Genomic DNA, 23,899 nt, shown 5'->3' with positions numbered 1-23,899 from the left:
GGTGATGTTTCATATATACATTCTACCTGTGTTTCTTACAAAGCCGACAAATTTACATCTGGCCTTCTACACCAAAAACCCAACTACCCCCATCCTCTACCAATACGTCATCTCTCTCTACTGGATCCTAAAGAGACTCCTGCCTAATAGGCTAGGACCCTGTAGTCAGGAACAAACTCCAAATTGTTTTCGCCAGGGAAAGATGGAACTTCTTTCCAGACTGCTATTGCCTGAGTGAGGATATTATTGTTAACTAAAGAAAAAAACAAAACCCCCAAATTTTAAATTTTCCAGAAGAAAAAAATCTTAAGGCAGCCGAGTGAGGAATAAGCTTTAGATACTTTTAAAAATAATTATTGTATTCCGATATCTATTCAGAAATATCAGGTCCACTTCTTACTGGATGCTTTCCTTAGAGCCTATGTGGTTTGACCACACCCTACTGCTGGATATATCCAGCCGTAGTGGATTGGGGAAAGAATCAGACGGATTTGATTTCCTCACATTAGATTAACTTTTACAAAGACACACTGATGAATGTTTATGTCAGCTAGCTTTGCAATAGAAAAGATAATATATTTTTTTCAATCTCATTTGTTAAATTGAGGCTGAGAGAATGAACGGGAACCTTCTCATGAAAATCAGATGATGGATTAGCTGACAGTTAAGGGCACAGCCATTCTACATGGGTGTGTACAGAACTCCTACAATTTAAAGTGGTGGGAGGAAGGGATTCTCTACCCTATCAAGCTATTTTATTTTTTTCTTCTGCACTGATTAAAATACAAGAGTCATCATTGTCAATGAGCAGAGCTCATCACTGCTTTTTATCAAATGCAAGGAGGTGTAAATACAAACTGTTAAACAGAAGTGAAAGATCATGACTCATCGTCTGACAGTGAAGCTATTAAATATAATCAAAGACTCAGAGTGAACTCATGCTGCTTCTCAACACATTGATGAGGAATCCTTCCCACGGTAAAACTAGGACGAAATGTCACAAGCTTCAAAACGGTATCAGAAAGGCTTGGTTTACTCATTTAAAATACTTTTCAGACTCTAAGAGAAGATTTACTTACCATAGCACAAATCACATTGCATTTAATCTGGACACCGGGCTTCTCAGACTGTAAGCAATACTGGATTAAAAGATTATCCTTCAGGACATTCTCATCTGAAGCCTTAGGACACTTACTAGTCATTAAAATATATAGTCCATCGAGTGGGCAATGTTTTACATATGCTAACAACAAAGTCGATGTTTGTCGTCTCTTACAAATCCAATGTCAGTGATTTATTATCAGGAAGTCAGTCGGACCATGACGAAAGATACACGGTTCTATATTGAGAAGTGAAAATCCAGCTCATGGAATAGGACTCTGCCATGTTGAGTGAAAGGAACAGATGGCTGGGCATGTACATGCAAGAGAACAGATGTGGCAATCCCAAAGTTCCCTAAATGTTACCTGAAAGAGTTAGTGATGTTTGCTCAGTCGTCCTTCAAGAGAGGTGTACTCAATGCTAAGTCATTATGAGGCATCTGTCTCTGATTGTGAACCAAAGGGCTTTTGTGATTAATATGATTTCTATGAAAATCTTAGTCATGACAGTTTGAAAATTGAACTTGTCTTCTAATGGTAGCCCTTGGCCAGCCAAAAGTAAAACGGGTACAATTTAACCTTATCTGTATTGTATGCCAGCTGCTTCTACCTAAGAGTCTGTGTATAGTCAGCATGGAGTCTGGACTTCTGTAATTGCCTAATGTATTTATGAATGGCTAGAAGAATGGTTCTTATCATTTATTGTTGTGTTAGAAGCAAAAGGATAGAGATGCTGTTCTTCCCAGGGTAGGCTATCTTGCCTGGCAATCTTCTCTTAGTCCATTGAGAAGGTCCTCAACCTTTAATACAGTACTTCATGTTGTGGTGACCCTCCCAACCATAAAATTATTTTGCTGCTACTTCATAACTGTAATTTTGCTACTGTTATCAATTTTAAATGTGAAAAAATTAATTGTAATGTAAATATCAATATACAGAATATCTGATATGCCACCCTAAAGGGGTTGCAACCTTTTGCCAAGGAAATATGACATTTTTCCCTTTACACACACACACACACACACACACACACACACACACACTCCATAAAAGCAAATCTCAATGTTAGGAATTGTAACACAGTGGTAGAGCATTTGCCTAACATGCTTAAAACTCCTTGCTTCAATCCTCAAACAGACACACACACAAACACACACACACACAAAAACACACACACACACGTACACATGCACACACATATGCACACACACACACACACACACACACACACACACACACAGGCAAACATCAAATGTTGAAAACATTTTTATTGGGTTTCCGTATGATTATCTAAGAATCAAGGCTTTGTGATCTGAGTCCAAACCTATCTCTTTCTTTACCCATGTTATTTTGTTTCTTCTGACGATCTGAATCATGCATTGCCACACAGCGGCCTTTGGACTTTCCTTTAACTTTCATGTCTTCTCCTGCATCTGCTCAGGCTAGCTTGCCTGTATTAATTTGTCAGTTCCTAGTGGGCAAGTCTACTGCAGTGAAGAGGGATTATGATCTCAGAGAAGGCTTCAAAGATACTCACATTTGCCTTTGAGACTTTGTTAACTCTGAGAATTTCCAGTAGAGGTGGGCAAAGGCTCTTCATTAATATTAAGTGTGTGTGCATGCGTGTGTGTGTGTGTGAGTGTGTGTGTGTGTGTATTCTATCTAAGCGAGCACCTGCTTCTCCAATTGCCACCTTTTACGATGATGGCTAAAAGGTTTCTCAAGACCCGAGCATTACTTAACACTCAACGTTCTATACACTGTGTTTCATTTGTACTTCTGAGAGCCCACATCAAAATATTGGCAGCCATTCCATATATTATTTTAATTTCCTCTTACTTTTCTTTAGTATCTACACAAAAACAGCTCCTTTGTGCTTTTTGTTCATTACATTCCCAGAACACTGATAGCAAACTTAGAAAAAAAGTATAAGAAGAGAAAACATGAGTATATGTGAAGATGCCGAATTCTAGATTGGTAAAACATTTAACCATAAACTTGAAGTATGATTTTTGACAAGTTTCCAGCTTACATTTAATAGTTTCTAATATCCTACAAATGCAATGAGCAACCAGTGGTCTAACCCTTAAACATTCCCAGGCTTTTGATTCTCTATAAGTTCATTTCTGTGGGTTCTCTCTACTCTCTGCAACTCTTGTATAATTTGATCCAGGATGAAATTGTGCAGAACACTATGTCCTCTGGGTTAGACTCACAGAGTGTTCATGTGGATTTGTTTTGTTCATTAAACATGTAGGAGAAAAGACAGGGGAAATGGGAATTAAATGAGTTTCTTGTCAGCCTCCCTGCCCTCAAATGTTCCTGGTGTCTGCTTCTCTGCCTGCAATGACTTCCTGCAGGTCCCCAGATGGTTAGTGGCCTCATCTAGTGCTGAATCTCTATCAAACTGGAGATCCCCCAGATTCACTCTCAGACAAATTCATCTGAAAAATATTTCATTGTGAATGAGTTGTGAGTTATTAAGAATGGTCATGGGTGGGGCTGTGGATTTAGCTCAGTGGTAGAGCGCTTACCTAGGAAGCGCAAGGCCCTGGGTTCGGTCCCCAGCTCCGAAAAAAAGAACCAAAAAAAAAAAAAAAGAATGGTCATGGGTAAGTCATTAAGAATGGAGTTTTCTAGTTAAGAGACATTTGTATTTTAGTAAGAGGCAATGGCCTGATCCAAAGGAAAAAAACTGATGTTGAAAGGCTTTAAGTCTCAAGGTATCAAAGGTCGGAAGCCAACTAACACCACCGCGATAACTTTTTCTTTTCTGTTTATTTTTATTGGATCGTTTATGTATTTACATTTCAAATGTTACCCCCTTTCCCAGTTCCCCCTCCCATACTTCTTCCCCCTGCTTCTATGGGATTGCTCCCCCTCCCACTCATCTACTCCTACCTCAATACCCTGGCATTCCGCTACACTGGGGAAAAAGAAAAGAGCATTCAGAGGACCAAGGGCTTCTCCTCCCATTGGTGCCAGTCAAGGCCATCCTCTGCTACATATGCAGCTGAAGCCATGATTTCCCCCATGTGTACTCTTAGATTGGTGGTTTAGGCCCTGGGAACTCTGGGGCGGGGGTCTGGGTGGTTGATATTGTTGTTCTTCCTATGGGTTTGCAAACCCCTCAGCTCCTTCAGTCCTTTCTCTAACTCTTCCATTGGACAATTTTCTGGACAGATATCAGGTGCCATAGTTAAATCAGGATCAGATTTAACAGTCCCATAACCCCTAAAGAAGTAGAAGCAGTCATTAAAAGTCTCTCAACCAAAAAAATCCCAGGACCAGATGGATTTAATGCAGAATTATGTAAGAACTTCAAAGACGAACTCATACCATTACTCTTCAGATTATTCCACAAAATAGAAACAGAAGGAACACTACCCAATTCGTTCTTTGAAGCCGCAATTATGCGTATACCTAAACCAGACAAAGACCCTATGGCGCTAACTCTTAACAGTGCTGGATACTGCCAGTCTTACAATTCTGTCCCCTTACCAGCATGAATAAACATGACATTATGTAGATATAGCCTCAAATGCTGAACTCATATAAAAGGGAAAGATGTCAAGACACCAAGTTGTATGGGATATGGGATGGAGGAACTGAGATTTGGGGCAGGATGAGAAGGAGAACATCAGAAACAAAAAGAATAACCACATTATCTGTTTATTCTCAATGATATATATATATATAATTGAGATAGATTATATATAATACACTATTGTAAATATTAAGAATACATTCTGAGACCATAGTATGCACAGTGATCTACTTGGTCTATTCATTTTGTAGGAAAGAGGATCTCCAAGTGCACAACAAACTAAAGGATGCATAGCAAATGACACTACAATTTAAAAACAAACACGATAATGGTAACAGGGTAGTTTAAGTTTGTATACAACAAACCATACTAAGTTTTCCAAACATACCACTGGGATTTTAACCAAATAATCATCAACTGAAGTGTGTGAGTATTTGACAATTCATAATGATACTAGAATCAGGACTCTTGGTGCCATTTTTAAAGTTAAATTTATTTATTTATTCATTTATTTATTCCATTTAAAAATTAATATTGAGGACCCAAAGAGGACAGGGACTCCACAGGAAGAGCAACAGAGTCAACTAACCTAGACACTTAGGGGCTCCCAAAAACTGCATTACCAACCAAAGAGTGAGCACAGGTTGGACCTAGGCCCCCCTGAACGTAAGTAGCAGATGATCAGTTTAATCTTCATGAGGGTCCTCCAACAACTGGAGCAGAAGAAGGTTTTATATAACATTTAAAAATACAAGAGCTGAAATTTCTTTAAATTGAAAAATTATTGAACAGCATGAGGTTTATGGATATGCTCTAAGACACTGGATGGAACTTTTGTGAATGTGTGTTGTCCAAAAAGGAGTTGATATCTTTTCTAGCTTTGAAACAGCTGTCTATTTCATATTGGCCTTATTATCCATTTCTATCCCCAATCAACATTTCAAACTCAAAAAATTAGACACAAATAATAGATTTAATAAAATTATATACTTAAAAGGGGGTAGAAGTAATTCAAAAGAGATAGAAGGTATAGAGAAAGTATAAAAGTATTGATCACATTTGTCCAGTTGCAGTAACAATAAAGCTAGTAAGGTCCAATGTGAAAGTGCAATATGGTCATGAACTGATCACAACTATGGGTCCACAGAGAGGGTGGCACTATACACAGCAACAGAATTATATGCAAACTCATCTCAACATAGCCATTGACATTTCAGGATATTAAGATACTTAATGCCCTTGAAAATACCTGGAGAGACCATGTAGAAAACTAGAGGGTACCAAGAAAACTTGACAGCAAAGTTTTCCAAACACCAATGGCTCCCACCAGTCAGTTTATGATAATGTCATAGTGCTGAGGGGGAAAAATCATCTCCAGCTGAGGAGCATTTTACAAAACAATACAAAAAGACAGATTTTTTGACATAGGAACTATGGAAATTATATCTTCTTAGAAGAAAGATAGGATCTTAATGGAGAGTCTCAAATGTCAGAAGAAAAAGTGGAGGGAGAATAGTTGATATGGAAAAGAAGAATGCTGTGCATATAAACACCTGTTTCTAATCATGTCTATCTCAGGGAGTTAAAGATAAACAGCATCATATTAATATTAGTCTAGGATGGAGATGAGATCCTTGTATTGTAAGGAAGGATCAATGCACTGAGTTATGTTAGACTTCATGGGCACACTTGCTAAAATGTTTAAGGATAATTAAAAGGCTAGGAAAATGGAATTTTTCCCAAGAAAACATAATAACAAAGATAGTAAAGAAAACTCTAAGCAAAAATAAACAGATTTAAATTGCTAACCAATTTTTTTCTTTAAAGAAACTCCTATGATGCACAAAACTGCGAATGGATCAAGAGATAAAGATAAGTTATACATATAAATTCTTGGAATATAATGAAGAAGAGAAGTAAGGATATGTCAGGCACTTAAATAATTATGTAAAGGTATTCAAGTGAAGGATAATTGGCAATAATATACAATTTTGATGAACTGGACAGAAAACATACTCTTGCCAAAATATATTTAAAATACAAAAAGTATAATAGTTCTATAACTATGAAGAAATTTCAACTGAAGAATAGAAAGAAAGCAAAAAACAGACATATCTTAGAAGGGAAGAAATAATATGTAGTAGAAAATTTCACTAGTGTTCAGGGACATTAAAAGTGATGCTACAGTTAAAATCACCTTACTGTTTTAATGTTTGGTAAAAAATATAAGAAGCCTGATAATTCTAACTGCTGATGGTGTGGAAAAATTGCAATACACTACTTTACAAATTTTAAACTTTTAAATTGTAACTCCCATTAGTTCCTGCCCTAGGTACACCTGGGAAATTCTTATTCTTCATCAGGAACATGAGACATAACAGAATGTTTATAAGCAGGAATTTAGATGCACACATATGTTCACAGTGGACTCTTTGGTAGTAGATATGAATAAACCATAGCTATAATATACATGAATAAATCTTTTAAAAATAGACAAAAACATCGGCTTGTTATAACCACATAGATCGACACGGTTAGTATGAGGTGTCAAGCAAAAACAAACAACCAAGCAGTACACTTGGTTGTAGAAGATGTAGATATGACACGCCTTATTTTTTTAATAAATGACAAAAACATTCTTAAATACTCCTTATCCTAGGCCAATGAATCTGAGCAAGAAGAAGCAGAAAAGAGAAGAAGAAACAATATATATATATATATATATATATATATATATATATATATATATATATATATATAATTGTGTAAGAATTAATATGGTTTCCTAAGTTGGGTAGCAGTTTCAAGTATGCTAATGTTATTCATCGCTTATATAGATGTTTGGAATATACTTTTGTACATTCATGTATTCTAGAATACAAGATTGATGGCCTGGTTAGTTTCATGTCAATTTGCCACCAACTACAGTCATCTTAGAGGAGGAAACTCAACTGAGAAAATGCTTCCAAAAGGTGGTGTAGGACTAGTTGGGAAGAAGAGCTTCAACAGAAGCTGAAAGGGGCTGAGATAGAGGAAGGATGGGAACCCATTATATATGGGTGTGACACTATCAAAGAATAAAAACCAGATAAATGTGAAAACTAAATAAAAGCAAGAGCAAAGCCTCTCTATGGATATAATAAAGTAGGTTTCCTGTCAGTCCTACTCCGAAGGTAGAAAGGCATAGGAACAGAAGAGCGCTGATAAATTCAGCTGCTCTGATAGAATATTCTAGAGTCATTCAAAGTCACTAGTTTCTTTCATAGATGGACTCGGTGGAGAGACAGCATCCTCACCTCTGTAGAGACAAATGAACGATCTGCTTTACACCATTAATTTTTTGTGGCATATCATTTCCCAGATCCCATTATGTACCTTCATCTAGTCCTGATAAGTTCCTAAGTAGCCTTAATACAGTAATCAGTTAAATATTTCCATTGCCAACATTAGGATAGATAGCACTCCTCCATCACCGTAATCAAGGTTTTGGCTTCTCATTTGATCAAAAATGATCCCGAGGCTTACCTCTGTGACAGAGAAGCTTCAAGGCACAGGAATATTGCTCTGGTGGTTTAGATGAATGTCTCCCCAAGTCTAAGCATTGAATTCTTGGTCTCCAGGTTGTGTTACCAAAAGGTGATAAGAACATGGACTAGAAACATGGACTAGAGGCAGGCTTTAGGCCATTAAGGACATGACCTCCATGGAGACTAGAGTATTTATCCTGTATCACTGCCTCCTGAGTGATGACGTAAGCGATTTCCTTAGGGCATTCACCTACCATGTGCTGTCTCTATCAATCTTGGCTCACAGTTGCCCGTCAGTCATGGAATAGAACAGCCTAAACATTCCTCCAAAAATATCCTTTCCTTACCTAATTATTTCAGATATTTTGTAGTAAAATAAAACTAACAAATTTTTAGTTTTATTCATAAAAATCATATTTAACACTGATTTACCAAAGTGGGAGTCTAGAAGCTGTAGAATGGCCCATCGGGGTAAGGAGAAGTGTTTACCGCTAGCACTGACATCAGCTGGGCATGGTAACACATTAGTAAGTGGCAGTATTTCTACAAAGCTCTATATCAAAGTTTCCCCAGAACATTCTCACTACGTCACCACCGACCTTGGGATTTACTATTTGGCTTTTCCAATCAGACTGCAACTTGTTTGAGGGGATAAAAACCTAGCACTTATGAGGTCCATGTACATGCTTGTTGAAAAAAAGAATCTCATTTATTTGAATGTGCCTGGCTGCAAGTTATCTAACACCTAACTTACATTGATACTACCAATTAAATAGACATATTGATTCAGAAGGGAGGTTAGCTCTGCTACTAAACTGGATCATTAAACAACCACATTTTTCTTTTCTTTTTTTCTCTTTTCATTTTGCCCCTGCACCCCACACTTGTAGCATCAGAGTTCTGTGTCTATGACAGTGAAAGATAAGCCAGTGTTCCCAGATGCATCCCTCCACCCCCCCCCCCAAGAAGAGATGCTTCTTCCCAAATATTGTGATCTATTCTCATTGCCTTGTCTGGGACACTTGCTTACCCTTGAATCATAGGAATCTGGAACAGGCAGGAGGGAGACCCTCCCACAGATTGAAGGAATCATCAGGCTTAATCGGATGAGGTGGTAATAGAAATTCCAGGAGCATGCACCCCAAGAGAATAAGGTGTGACTGGATCGAGGTCTCCACTTGGAAGCCAGACTATGATGATCTCATGAGATTAAAACATGTTTCAGTGCCTATGATTTATTTGTAGAAATTGTATTATTTGCTAAATTATATTAATATTTTATGTCTGACTACTTATGTAAAGATGACTCTTATTTGTTCCTTTACTAATATCGAAATATTTAATATTTAAATATTTAAGAAAGATTTTCATATTCTTGACTTTTTAAAATACCTATGCATGGGGCCATTCCTGCAGTACATTTACACCGTACCTACAAATAACAAAGTGGTTCTTAATCACCTTGTAATGATAACAGTTCATTTGTCATGTTTGATTAAATAAAAGAAAGTTTTAAAAGTTGGGGGTTAATTTTTAGTATCATTTTGGATTCAAGTCCAAAATAACAATCTGATGAAGCACACCACATAAAATGTCGGCTCCACTGGTGATTGTGGAAGGTGTGTTCTAACATTTCTGAAGAGAAATGAACCAAGAAACTTTGAAAATCTGGACTTACATACACTTCACTTTCTGCCTGAGATTCAAAAAGCTATAGGCACTATCCAGCCTCCCTATTGCAAAAGTGGGCTCTTGTGAGAACCATTCAATGTTTCTAATTGTCCCAATCTGAGTAGGACCCAATGAAAGTTCAAACTGTAAAACTGCTGTAGAGCTGGTCTTTAGTAAAATAGGCTGCCTCACTATACATTACTTTCTTTGTTCTACAAATATAGATTGTGTCCAACTGATGTGGGTTCGACTTAGAATTCCTCAACTGTATAATGGCTCACAATGTGTATATCCATTTAACTCAGACCATCTTTTTAATTATGGGATTTTCCTGGGATAGAAATATATGATAAGAGAGCTGTATCTTTCAGTTAGGCACATGGTCAAGATGGCGGACAATGATTCTCCATGCTGCACTCCTTTTGTAAGGTGTCAGGGTGCAGGGTTATGTGTTTTGAATACCTTTTAGATTTACGACACGATGAGTTCAACTTATAGTGGTGTTATTTGGGTGGAACCCATTTGAAAATTGAAAAGTATCTTCAGAATTATGGGAAGTCTGTAGTCTGCTAAGTTGGGAACTGAGATGTGAAAACAGGTATATGTTAGAGAAGAGTCCTATGTGAAATAAATTAGTGCAACCGTCACAAAGGTTCACAAATTATAACTACATAGAAAATATGTATTTGATGAGAATACTACATAGAGAATATGTATTTGAGGAGACTGTGACATTGGAGCATAGTTTTTCACATAGCAGCTCCCAGAAATGTGTTTGATCTTGGAACAACTGTCTCTTGATTTCTATCTCCATTTATCTTTCCTCATGCTCTCTCTCTCTCTCTCTCTTGACCAAAATAAGTGACTACATTTTGTAACTATGCTTGGTAGCTTTCATGCTAGGGATTATTCCTGAAATTTTGGGAGCCTTTAGGGAATTGTAATTTAGGAATGACTGTTACTTGGGGGAAAGTTAATATCAACAATTTTATTGGGGGGAACACCCTCATAGAAAAAGGAAAGGGGGAATGAGATAGGGCGGTTTATGGATGGCAAACCAGGAAATGGGGTAACATTTGAAATGTAAATAAAAATTATTCAGAAGTGATGGAATGCCTTTCCTTCACCCCTTCCCCCAATTCTTCCTATTTCGTAGTATCGATTAGAAATGCGGGTAGTTTATCCTTTTCCATGCACTTTGTGTTGTTGGTGTAGGAAGCTGAAAGGGTACATCTCATCTCGGGGAAGAAGGGTATGGGGTTGGAATATGGACTGAAGCTAATCTCTGTGAAATTGAAAAGTACTGTAGAATAGTGTTGGGAGACAGAACACTTCAAGTCTGTTCATAAGGGAATGGCTGTTTATTCTGCTGTCTATACTTGTACATCTCAATCCAGCACTATCCAGGGGAACTCAGAAAGATACTGTGTGTCAGAAAACAGGAGATTTCAAGGATATATAAGATTCCAAATTCAGTTCTTTCCTGCTTTTAAATATAGAAAACAGCTAGTCTCACAATGGAAATTATACAACCCATCCAATAAAAGTATGTAGTTCTTTTGGAAGGCCAAGAACTCCTGGGAGTTGCTAGACATCTCAGACGGAAGTGATGTGGTCTGAGTAGCACATTCAACAACTCTTGTGTTTGTTCATCCATGTGTATTTGCTCCATACAGGAGGTGGTAGTTTGGTGGTATCTGAGACCAAAAGAGGAACAAAGACAAGACGAATGTGGCTGTGGTAACCTCTGAGAATTGTCTGTTGTTCACTGAGGGGGAAAGATCACTTCAATAAAAGCTGAAGTGGCAACTGATTCTGCCTCCTGTGACTTTGCTCCAGTGGTTACACCTTCTCATTGTGTTTGCACTTAAGACTGACTGCACTGCATTTTAAAAATGAACTTGATATTTCAATTAATTAATTCATTTTTTTAACTCATCGACCCACTCCATAGATAGCTGCACAATGACATTTAAAGATTCTCTATTAATTAGAACTGTTTGCATCTCCAACCTGTTATACTACTTGTAACTTTAACCATTTTTTTTCTATTCAAAACATTTTGTTATGGGCTGTCTCTTGAATTTTCGATGAATTCTTGAATTTATTTCCCCACAGTCTAAGCCTGTGTCTACCATGTAAAAAACCCATCGCAGAGCTAAAAGACTGATGTCCATGCCCTCACACAGTCATCTCTAATAGCTTTTCCTTCATTTGGGAGGTTGTCTTAGTGACTTTGCTATTGCTATCATAAGACACCAACTTATAAAACTTGTAAAACAAACATTCACTGGAGTTCACAGTTCCAGAGGGCTGGAGGTCATGATCACTATGATAGGGTACACAGTAGGCAGGCATGGCACTGGAGCAGTACTTAGGGGCTTTGCATCTAGATCCACAGACAGGAGACAGAGACATAGACACACACAGAGACAGAAAAGTAGACAGCTACAGAGAGAGAGAGAGAGAGAGAGAGAGAGAAAGAGAGAGAGAGAGAGAGAGAGAGAGAGAGAGAGAGAAAGAGAGAGAGAGAAAGCCTCAAAGCCCAGCTCTAGTAACACATCTCACCTCTTCCAACAAGGCCACACTTCCTAAATCCAGTCGTTCTTAACCTGAGAATCGGGACTCTATGGCCCTTTCACAGGTGTCACCAGAGATCATTGGAAAACATAGATATTTACATTATAGTTCATACTAGTAGCAAAATTATAGCTATGAAGTAGGAATGAAAATACTTTGGTTGGGGGGGGGTCACCACAGTATGAGGAACAGTGTGTTAAAGGGTCACAACATTAGTAAGATCAGGGACCATTAGGAAGGACCTAATCCTTCTGAAAGAGTTCCTCTAACAGGCAAATCTACTGTATGAGCCTCTGTTGCCATTCTTATTCACACTAACTATAGAGCTTCCAAGGAGGAGAAGAGGATACATGAGCTCTCATTGTCTGAGAATTCTTAGCACATTATTTTGGGGTCTTATAATTATGAAGTATTAATATGTTGACTCTTGTGTCCGCGAAAGGCATTTTGTTTCCCATGCACGTTCCCATCTTTCAATTTCCTTCCTACAACGCCTGCTCAGTGTTTTATCTGATCTAAACCAGGACCAGTTAAATCTAAGTTACAACAGCCACCAACAGATTGCACTAACAGAAAATTCAATCTCCTGCTCATCTCACAAGTCATGTCCAATGGCTCCATGTACTTAGATACTACACTTGATCTTAGCCAAAAGGCCGAGAAGCGATGGCTCCATGTACTTAGAGTCCCCAGGAATATATCATAAAAAGAGCCTGTCTCAGAACCTTGTAGACAATTTCTTGCAGGGCCCTCCACTCTCAAGCTCATTTCACTTCTTCCAGCAGAGCTCTCCAAATAGCTTAAGGCAGCCAGGTAGTTAGTTAGCCTTTTCTTCCCCAGGTTGGGTGTTGGTAGTCACTTCTTTAACTGAAGTGGTCCTGAGCCCTCTGACATTTAAGTTGTCTTTTTGCTAAGGATCTTCTAATTTATCTGTATCCTGTTTAAACTGCATCACCCAGGGTTGAAACAATGTGTTGCTCTTTCTTGCTGGCAGCCTCTAATTATTTTATTGGACATTTTATTTATATACATTTCAAATGTTATCCCCTTTCCTGCTTTCCCCTCTGGAAACTCCCATCCCATCCTCCATCACCCCTGCTTCTATGATGGTGCTCCCCGACCCATCCAACTACTCCACCTCCCTGCCCTGGCATTCACCCACAGTGGGGCGTTAAGCCTTCCGAGGACCAAAGGCCTGAACTAATCTTCTAATCTACTCCCACTGAATATACTCATTTGACCAGCTATGTGAACACATTAAACACCATTTCAGAGCTCCAGATTTCCAGTCAAACCATCTGAGTCTGATGTGGAGTTTTATTGTTGCTGTTGTTGGTGGTGGTGATAGTGTGTGTGTGTGTGTGTGTGTGTGTGTGTGTGTGTGTGTGTGTGTGTGTGTGCGCGCGCGCGCGCGCACACGTGTATGTTTCTGATATGATTCAGGAAATTACAACTGATGTAATTTTGCTACAATTTCCTCATCTATTTCATAGACATTAAAAAGTACCGTCCCATTTTTTTAATGTCAGAAACCCAGCAGAATGCCCAACACAGTGAAGGTAAGAACTTGTGACCTCACACTCTCTTTTGCTTTATAAAAATTGACTTTGCGAGGACAGCTACATCGAAAGTGTTAAAGAAGAAAATAACTTTTTCTTTTAAATCTCCATTCTATTGAAACACTTTCAACAGAGGAAAAAATATCTATCATTAATATCTTTTGGACAAGGAATTGGTAGCAGTGAGTTTACTGGTTGAACTCCATGGAGTCCTAGCATCTGGAGTTTATTCTAGCAGAGTTCCTGCAATCTTTTGAATTTATGAATCCAGCTCACCAGCAGTCTAATTCTGCCTGAGTGATGGAGCTTATTACATTGCTGGCCTTGCGGTTCTCAGGACACCCTCTTCTCCACTGTGCTGCCATCGTATGCCCCTAATTCATTTGACGGAGTCCTCTGTATGCTGCAGTGATAACAAGATGTTGAAGAACACCTTAAGATGCCTTTTCCCACAGCCACATGCCGTAGATCTTATTTACATGCTGTTCATGTCTTGAAGGACCTGGAATTTCTGTGTTATGTAAAGATTTTTTTCTTTCTTAATTTCTTAATGAAGTTTCTTTGTTGACCGGCAGGCAACTTTTGTGTGTGTGTGTTGAGTTTTCTTTGGGAATACTTCGAAAGACTTATTAACATAATCAAAATTGGGGCAGGCATTTGTTCACATTCTTGAGCTTTTGCACAGTCATGTTTTACTTGAGACACATTTTCACCTTTGTCCTCCTTTGGTCTCTAATCGGTCAACTACAGGGAACAATATTTGTACAAATGTGGCAATATGCATGAACTTCTGAGAAGGGCTAGGGATCAAACCTGGTAGTTCTCTACTGTCTTTTCTGCTATTCTTCTTGGTCTTTGTGTGCACTAACTATGGGACCATTAGCAAGTCATTTCATCACCTTATCCCTCATCTTTTCTTTGTGTGAATGTGTGTGTGTGTGTGTGTGTGTGTGTGTGTGTGTGTGTGTGTGTGTGGGTGTGGGTGTGTGTGGGTGCGTGCGCGCGCGCGCGCGTGCACATGTGTACCTGTACCTGTATTTGTACATAAATACATATGGAGGCCAGAAGAGGACCTGGAGTGTCTGGCTTTATAACTCTCTACCTAATTCCCTTGAGACAAGGTGTCACACTTAAACTAAGCTAGGATAGTGGCCAACAAACATCAGTAATACTTTTGTCTCTACCTTCAAAATGTGCAAGTAACCAGCACATTCAGCCATACCCATACTTTAATGTGATTGCTGGGATCTGAACTCAGATTCTGACAGTTGTGCAGTAAGTGTCCTTACCCACTGAATCACTCCACTAGCTCTCCTTTTATGTCTTTCAAAACGAATATTTCTAAAAATAAATATGGCAATATTTCTCAGACATTTTGGACAGACTGGGGTCTTAATAGAACATCGTATTTTTTTTTTACTTTAGAATCTTTAAATACCTTTCCATTTCTTATGTATAGACCTATATATTTCTCTGTGTATGTATACCAATCTCTCTCAGAAATATATAAAAATTTTGTTTGCACATATTTGCACAACATGCTTTAAGCCTTTTGGAACTGTTTCTCAAATATATGCTGTACACCAAATGTCAGCAGTCCCTGCTACTGCAGCTGGAAATAGAGGAAAGAAAGCGATCAGAGTTTTCTACTCTCCTTGTTCTTCCTCTGTGGCTGACCCATTGAGATGTTCAGCTGCTGTAGGAGCAAGAGAACTCTAAAGGGTCTACTGGAATTTCATCTTGCAAATGCTGGAGTTAGCAGAGACCCAGGAAATATATTAAAAAGGCATGGCTTTCAGGTTTATTGGCAAACCCAAAGTAATAAAAAAGCAAAATTTGATACAACCAGGGGCTTTTCCTACTGTCATTTTCCTGCTAGCTATCTTCTCTGTAGCTGGTCTCAGCTATTTCTCAGCAAGGTTTTGGAAATCGGAAGGGGGATTGAATGCTTTACCTGAACATGCTTTTGCTTGGCTCAGGCTGATTTATATTTAAGATTGTATTCCCTCCTCCAGAGACAGTTGGGATATTGTTCGAGTGATTGTTTAAAAATATAAAACCATGCACAAATCCAGTTACTTGAATGGAGTGAGATGCTGGCAGCTGAAGCAGGGCAGAAAGGGAAATAAAATACTGACTGTGTTAAAAATAAGAAGAGGCAGAAAAATGACAATTATGAATGGTGTGTTTGAAGAAAACAGAAAACCAAACCAAGGATAGCATACATACACAGACACACACAGACACACAGACACACAGATGCACACACACACACACACCACACATATTATATATATATATATACATATATATATGCATACACATGTATAAAAATTGCTGAAATGAAAGATCCAGAGAAGATGTGATTTTTAAAGAGTCAACTGATTTTGAGCAAATTCTTTATCCTCCACTTTAAATCCTCTATTTGATTTAACAGATATAAAATCCAGGAATGATCATGGAGAAATGGATTGCTAGATTGTTACAAAGTTACTTTAAGAGAGAACTGCTCATACTTTATTCTCTGTTCCTTCTGATGCACATCTGAGAACTTTAAAAAACACGACCCCATAGCTACAGAGATGTTCTCTATGTCTTTGTGTGCCTCAGGTAAAATGGATTATGATCCTGATTTCTCAGCCAAAGAGTCAGATGGTGTATGGAGCTCTTCCTCATTCATATTTTTGCTGTCTGAGGAAATGTTCCCAGGCATTCGGGGCATGTTCACAGCAACTGAAAAATTGTTCTTGCCTTAGAGCAATAATGGGCTGGAACTGGAAAGAAATTACTTTAACTTCAAGTTACAGTAGCAGTCACAAGGAACAAACTTAGAAAGTAGAAGGAAATGAGATCAAAGACCACCATTGTTTTTTAAGAAACTTCACATCATGGTTAGGATACATAGTCTCCAGACCAACATATGTTTGCTTCCTGTTAATTTACTCTACAAAGCTGACTAGGGAATATCTTCTAGAATGTTGCCTAGACTAGATTTTCTGAATCTCTATAGCAACTGACAATTCATAGAAATGTAAACTCCAGGATGTTAAGAAACACTTCTCTTCAACTGTCAGCCTTTGTAGGGGGGGAGGGTGGCTGCCTGTCTTTGTAGTGCAGGAGTTTGGTGGGAGAGGGTGTCATGTTGCTTAGAGCCTGAACAATCTTGGGACTTCTCTGGGGTTCATTTTGTAACCTTCAGTTTACATTGCCCGATTCTTACTTTACTGAACTTAGAAGCTAAGTATTATCAGCCAAAATCGAAGCATGGCAAGATGCCTTTGACATTCAACCTAATTTAGTTCAATGACACCAGCACGCTCTGGGCCGTCATCTATTAAAATTACACATCATTTCTTCACCACAGAAGATTTTTAGATCACCAGAGACATGACTACTAAGCATCTCTGTAGGGGGCAGTTCTGATGTAAGGTCCTGTTATCCAATTGGTTCTTGATCTGTCAATACAGAAAGCCTTGAGTCAATTGTTGAACAGAAGGTACAGGCGGGACTTCCGGGTCCCTGGAGGAAAAAGAGATGCAAGGAAGGAGAGAACAGAGTTTGCCTTGTGTTAGAGAGAGGAGAACCTGGCAACCATGTGAAATCTCAAAATGGAGTAGCCACAAAGGGAGTGTAGCAACTGAAGTTTAAGGCAGGTGGAGAGACAGAGTAAGAAACTGATTAGGGCATGCTTCTCCAGGAGGGAGATAGTAGCACCCAGTAATTGTGCCAAGAAGGCAAGTTAAAATGGAAAAACTGTGTGTCTGTGTCTTTTATCCAAGGATTTAAGGGAAGCTGGGAGGGGGCTGGTACTGTGATCACTTCCTGAAGTAAAGGTGGGTAGAGCGTAAAACTATACACAACACATCACCAGCACATTTGTAGGAATCTGAGCCAAATATTAGGTCTTTGGGGAGCAAGTTTCATGGCAAGGAAATTCAAAGGCTAGAGTTCTCCTAGGAAGGAAACCAGCAGCTTTGTACATTTGACAATTCATCCGAACCCCATCTGTGCCTCCCCAGCTAGTGTGTAAAATGAGAATGAGGCGTCTGACCTGTTTGCTGAGCAATCAAACTGCATTCATTTGGTTGCTTTAAAATAGTCAGAAATCACTTGAATAAGGAATGAAGAAGAGCTGACTTTAAGAGCACACTGGGACTAGGCAGCCTGCAAGAGAACTATCTCAGTTTCATCCATGTAAGTGAATATGAAGAGACTTAAGAGGTCCCCTGCTGTTGCTGCCTCTTGAGGTCCCTCACCATAATAAAAATGGAGGTTGCATTCATTCTCGATTTGTCAGCTCTCTTCAGCTGTCTTCCTAGGGTTACAGGTGAATCCCCTGATGTTAGATGTTGTATATTCTTTTTAGACTAGCTGTGAAAAAATTCTTTACCTCACTTTCCTCAAGTGTGAAATTCAAATACAAACAGTGTCTATCACACAAAATGTGAGGATTAAAATGGTCACAATTAAAGAGCTTTGCACCAGTCTGAGACGCACAGCTGAAAGGTGTTCACTGCTGCAGTTTAATTTCATAAGTCTCAAAAAGAATGTTGCCTGTTCTTTTTACCTCCCATTTCATAATTTTGATACTTAATCTTGATGATAAATTGGACCAGAGAGAGGAATGCCTAGGAGATTAATGGAGCACATCTCTGCGTGTGTGTCCGTGAGCCTGTTTTAGAGATTATCAGATCAGGAGAGCAGTACTTAATCAATGGTGTAATCCATGGATGGAGTCAATCTTGGGGTAGACTACTGGGGGGAGTAGAAGCTGTAGAAGATGGGTAGTGGGAGTCTCTCTCTCTCTCTCTCTCTCTCTCTCTCTCTCTCTGTGTGTGTGTGTGTGTGTGTGTGCACTCGAGCACCTGTCCATGAGAGAAAGAGGAGGGGGAGAAGAAGAGATTTGAAGGATAGATCTTGCTCTGCCCCTTCTTACCCACCCTGCCTGCTTCCTGGCTGTCAGAGATGAACATATTTGCTCTGACATGTGCTACATTCTGTGTGATGCTCTGCGTCACCATGACCCAAAAACAGCGGTCAGTTGACCCTACATTAAAATCTCTAAAATGATGTTCCCTTCCTCCCTTAACTTGTTTTTCTCAATTATTTAAGGACAGCCATGAACACTATAATACAAGTATCATCAACACTGATGTATGAGAGATTTTTCCTTACATGCCAACAAAGCACCAGAACCACACATATGAGTTGCTCCTCCCATGGAGATGTATGCTCTCCCTACACAAAGTACTGCACTGAAGTAATGTATTACTGCATTTCTCCCTTTCTTGGTAATAAGTTTATTACCAAACTAAGCAAGGCTTTATTTAGTTCTATGTAGAGCCTCTGAGGATTCAGCTAGGGAAGCAGTAATTTTGCCAATGTTATAGACACGGCACTCTCAGATGAACAGTTTTCATCCACTAACTTATTTCCAGGTGAAGTTGAGTCTTTGCCAATGGTCTAACATACTATATGTTGGCTCCATCACTATTGAAAAGGCTCACCAGGACTTAATTCCAGCCATCTGCTGAAAGTTTAAGGATGGGATTATTTGGAACAAGCACCAGGAAACCAAATAGGTTCAACTCCTAATTTGTCGGCGCCACATGCACCTCTTACTGTATATTTAATGCAGTGCTTCAAAATGAGAAAATTTTGACAGAAAGACTTACCATAATATTTTATAATGCCAATAAAGCTCATCCGCATGTCCAATTTATAATTTTATGCCTGTTAATGTATTCTAATTTTGGCTAGATTGGTTGAATAGGCTGAGTTTACTGAAATATTCAGATCATAAAATGTCTGTCCCAATTAAAGAAATTTCAAATTTGTTTTATTGCAATGGTGTTGGGCTTGACATTGAGCTCAGAGTTTTGGTTTGTGGCCATATTCGCAGAGAAATGCAATTTAAGTGACAGTATTGTACATAAAATGCTGCCTTTTCTCAGATGTCTCACCGAAGTGTTTTACCAAACCACTATAGATCAATAGTGGAGTGAAAGTTTGTCTGATTAAATGTAAGGGCTGAGGAAAAGAGAAAGTTAAAAATCTTGGAGAAGGACAATGACTCCTTAAGGCTGGCAAGGTGTCTGAAAACAAATCCCACTACATGGAGAGAACCGTCAAGCACCACTACCCTGTGCTAAAGGGACTGGTCCAGCAGGAAAGACGGACCCAGAAAAAAAAGAGTTGTCCTTTATGGGATGCCTCTTACTTAAAAAAAATGTAGTGTAGCGGGGACGTGACTGTAATGAGAATTGATTTTTTTTTTAAATGCATGCGGAAAGACTTCTAGAAAATACACAACTTTGAACATTTTGAATGAAAAGATACCAGGAGATGACAGCATATTTATACCCACAAAACAGACGATGCTGCACTTACACGTTCATTTGAAAGAGCAGCAGCAAGACCGAGATAGGATGAGCGGGTCTGCTTTCCTGTATGGATACAGTTGCTTTAGTACAGGGAAGAATGAAGCATGGCTGGCTAGCTTTGATGCTGGGGGTTGGCGGAGCTATTCTATAAACCCAGTGAGTAGAGTATGACACACATAGCAGGTGCTTAGTACATATCCCAGAAATAACGATGTAAAGGGCCGTCAGCATCGGGAACTGTTTCTGATGCTTTGATGCACACATCCTGGGTGGGTAGGTGCGTGAGTGCGACTTGCTGGGAACTTAAAGCAGTGCAGAGAAAACTACACACTACAAGTCAGTGTCACTGGAATGCTCTCAAAAACCTCTTCATTACTGGCTGAGCACTGATGTCTAGAACATGTTTTTATCATTTTACAAAAAAAAAAAAAACCAAAAACAAAAACAAAACAAAACAAAAAACCAAAAAAGAAAAAAAAAAAAACAAGGAAAGAAAAGAAAACTAAATTAAGGAGTAAAAATATCTCCCATCAATGCCATCTATAATGGAAAGCTAACATTACAACTGACATTTAATTATAGAGCCAGCCTTTTTATTGCAACAACTAAGTAGTTAGGGGTTCGCTCATTGGATTCATGTTATGGGGTTCAAGTCCCCATCAAACCGCTTTCTCGCTAAAGTGAGTTTCATGGCTTCTAACAACTAAGTTTTTCATTTAGTAAATAAGGATGATGCTAATACCTCCTCCACAGACTCATTGGTACAGTAACTGTGGCACAGTATTTGGGAAGTACTTTGTCTGAACTGTGTGCTACATTGTAAATAATAAATGTTAGCTAATAGTATCTGTAAGAGTCCACCGCTATGATTTTGTATCTTGATTTCATGTTGACAAAAACGTATGTTTGGCTTTCCAAAACGTTTTCTTAACTAATAAGCTTTGCTTTATGTCTTGTCAAACAATAACCATTATGTTTATGGTCAATGGACAGGGACGACAAGACACAAGGCAGTACTGTGTTAGGAAGTATGAGGTCTCTGGAGATAGGTGACCAGCTTTAATTTAAAACCTGCATCAGTTCAGCCTTTGACAAACACAAACTAATATTTTTTTGTGGAAGAAAGTAATATTAAGAGTTGAACCCAGGGCCTTAGTAGGCTTGAGGCAACTCCTGGACCACTGACAGGCCTCCTCATCCAAAGCCTCAAGGCTTTATCTGTATTAAGAGTTCCTAATAGTGTCTTCTCTTTTAGAGATGATAAGTTTGAAAGTATTTTGTAAACTGCAAGGCACTGTGCAAATATTAGTTATCATGTTAACACTGTGAGATGATTTAAAAAAAAAAAAAACAACCAAAGGAACAACACATTGCTGGCGAAGTTTGAAGAGCTTTCTAATTTGGGAGTTGTTACAGACACCATTAAGAATTGAGACACACAGTACTAAATTTAGTTTAAAACAAACAAGAAAATGAAATGTGATCCAACCTTGAAAGAATGTAGTCGGCTGCGTGTGAGCAAAGGACTCGGAGAAACCTAGAGAGTCATATTTTGATGAGCGAGCCAGAGGTTATAGTCAGTAAGAAAACAGGCAGGAGCTTTACAATGTCAAGCAGTAGTGCAAAGGGCACTTCTATTTTGAGCCTGTACAAAGAGGCCATGGCTGCTTCGCTCCTTTTGGCACATTGTCTATGGAGTACCCTTATGGGCACTGCAGGTCAGCAAGTGGGGCATGATACTCTCTCTCTCTCTCTCTCTCTCTCTCTCTCTCTCTCTCTCTCTCACACACACACACACACACACACACACACACACACACACACAATGCAGATTCTATCTATGAGTGTCATCGGAGGACAACAGAGTGCCACATTTAGAGTTTTGTAGGTCAACAAAATGTCCTTTGGCTATTTTTGTCCTTGTGTCCTGGGGTTTGGGACATGTCACCTCTGCAGATTATTTACTTCTGTGTCCATATGCACAGAAAGGAAGCACAGGAGAGATCCTGACAGTAAATAGAGGAGAAAGGCTGGAAGAATGTAGTGATAAAGAAAAGTGACTTACAAAATGCTTGGTTTCTTCCTTCCTCCCTCCCTTCCTTCTTTCCTTCCTTCTTTCCTTCCTTCCTTCCTTCCTTCCTTTCTTTCTTTCTTTCTTTCTTTCTTTCTTTCTTTCTTTCTTTCTTTCTTTCTTTCTTTTAACTTTTTTTTGAGATAGAATCTCTATCTGTAGGCTACCTTCAAACTTTCCTCAGCTTCCTACTTGACTCGGCCTCCGCTGTGCTGAAATCATAGGCATGAGTGGTCACCTCATGTGTCAAATGACAAAATTTACAGGGCAACTTTTTAAAGAGTAAAGCAAGACTTCACCTACTAAGATTTAAATAGGAGCCTTAAATACCAGGAGTAGGAAGACATGCATACAATAGACAAGCTTTTCTCAGCAGTAGGCTCTACCCCAGATTTTGGTGAGATGTAACCCTAAATACACTTCTAGACTGCCATCTTCCCCCCATACAGAGGCACACTTAGTCCAGGGGACGGCATGATGGCTCCATTTCTTGCTCCCTTCTCCCTTTCCTTGATACTCCCTTGTGAATCTTTACCTTTGCACAGCAGAGGAGGGGCAATGGGAAGGACATCAGATTCTGTATGATGATTCGCTGTTTAATTAAGAATCAGACAATGACCATCTTCCATCATTCTCCATCAGTCTTGCTAGAACCTGGGCCCAACTGCCCACTCAACAAGCTGCCCTCATAAAGATGTTCAGATCTCCCTTGGAGTGGGCAGGTTTTCACTGACCCTTTTTCATGGTCTGGGTTTTCTTCCTAATTTCAACTTGCCTCACAAATCAGTTGGGCAGAATATTCTTCCTTAGGTCATTCTGGTGCACTGCAATGTATTCAACAATCAGCTGTGTACATAAAGTATTTATGATTGATAGTGAATTGCTTTAAATTCTCTAAAATCAATGCTTTTAAATGTAAAAGTTAAAATAAGGGCTACGGTTAAAGCAAAATGGAAAACCAAGAATTTGAATATCAGTATGAATAATTAAAAAAATTTTTTTCATTTCGAACTTATAATTGTATCATTTTCTCCTTTCCTTCCTCCTATCCATCTCATGTAGCCTTCCTGATCTTTCTTAAGTTTATGGCCTCTTTTTCTTTAATTCTTCATATACATTATGTAATATAATAATGTTTTAAGTTCTGTTAACATTGTACAAATGTTAAAATGTCTAAACACTATTTCAGTATAGGGAGCTAGCTTGCAAACTCCAATGAGACAAATGCTGGAAATCACGTCAATGTTCAGGAATGCAGTGGTGGAGAACACTGGTCTCCAGTTGATGGCTGTGGAGGAGACTTAGGAGTTGGAGCCTTGCTGGAGGACATCAATGGCGCAGACCTTGAGGATTTAAAGCCATGTATCACTCTCATTTTGTTCTCTCTGTTTCCTCCTTGGGATTTTAAATGTGAGCTCCCAGCCTGCTGCTCTATGCACTCACTCATGTCTGCCTGTTGCC

At 38.9% G+C, this 23,899-nt stretch overlaps 1 protein-coding gene and 1 pseudogene across 6 annotated transcripts in view; both read right to left on the bottom strand.

The window, feature by feature from the left end:
• The window catches only part of B3galt1 (Beta-1,3-galactosyltransferase 1), a 573,038-nt gene that overhangs the window by 116,714 nt on the left and 432,425 nt on the right, over positions 1-23,899 (bottom strand). The window contains exon 1 of one of the 6 annotated variants that reach the window (XM_039105590.2): positions 1,080-3,871. The exons of the other annotated variants lie outside the window; for them this stretch is intronic. The gene's annotated coding sequence lies outside the window, so the exon portion shown is untranslated. Of the gene's footprint in view, positions 1-1,079; positions 3,872-23,899 lie in introns of those variants that run through there. 6 annotated transcript variants of the gene reach the window in all.
• LOC120102112 (U2 spliceosomal RNA) lies at positions 12,931-13,093 on the bottom strand (annotated as a pseudogene).

The sequence above is a fragment of the Rattus norvegicus genome, chromosome 3 (assembly GCF_036323735.1).
Source record: "Rattus norvegicus strain BN/NHsdMcwi chromosome 3, GRCr8, whole genome shotgun sequence".
In the NCBI taxonomy this organism is placed as follows: Eukaryota; Metazoa; Chordata; class Mammalia; order Rodentia; family Muridae; genus Rattus; species Rattus norvegicus.
Note: the sequence above shows the minus strand (reverse complement) of the source record. Positions and strands in the feature narration are given on the sequence as shown.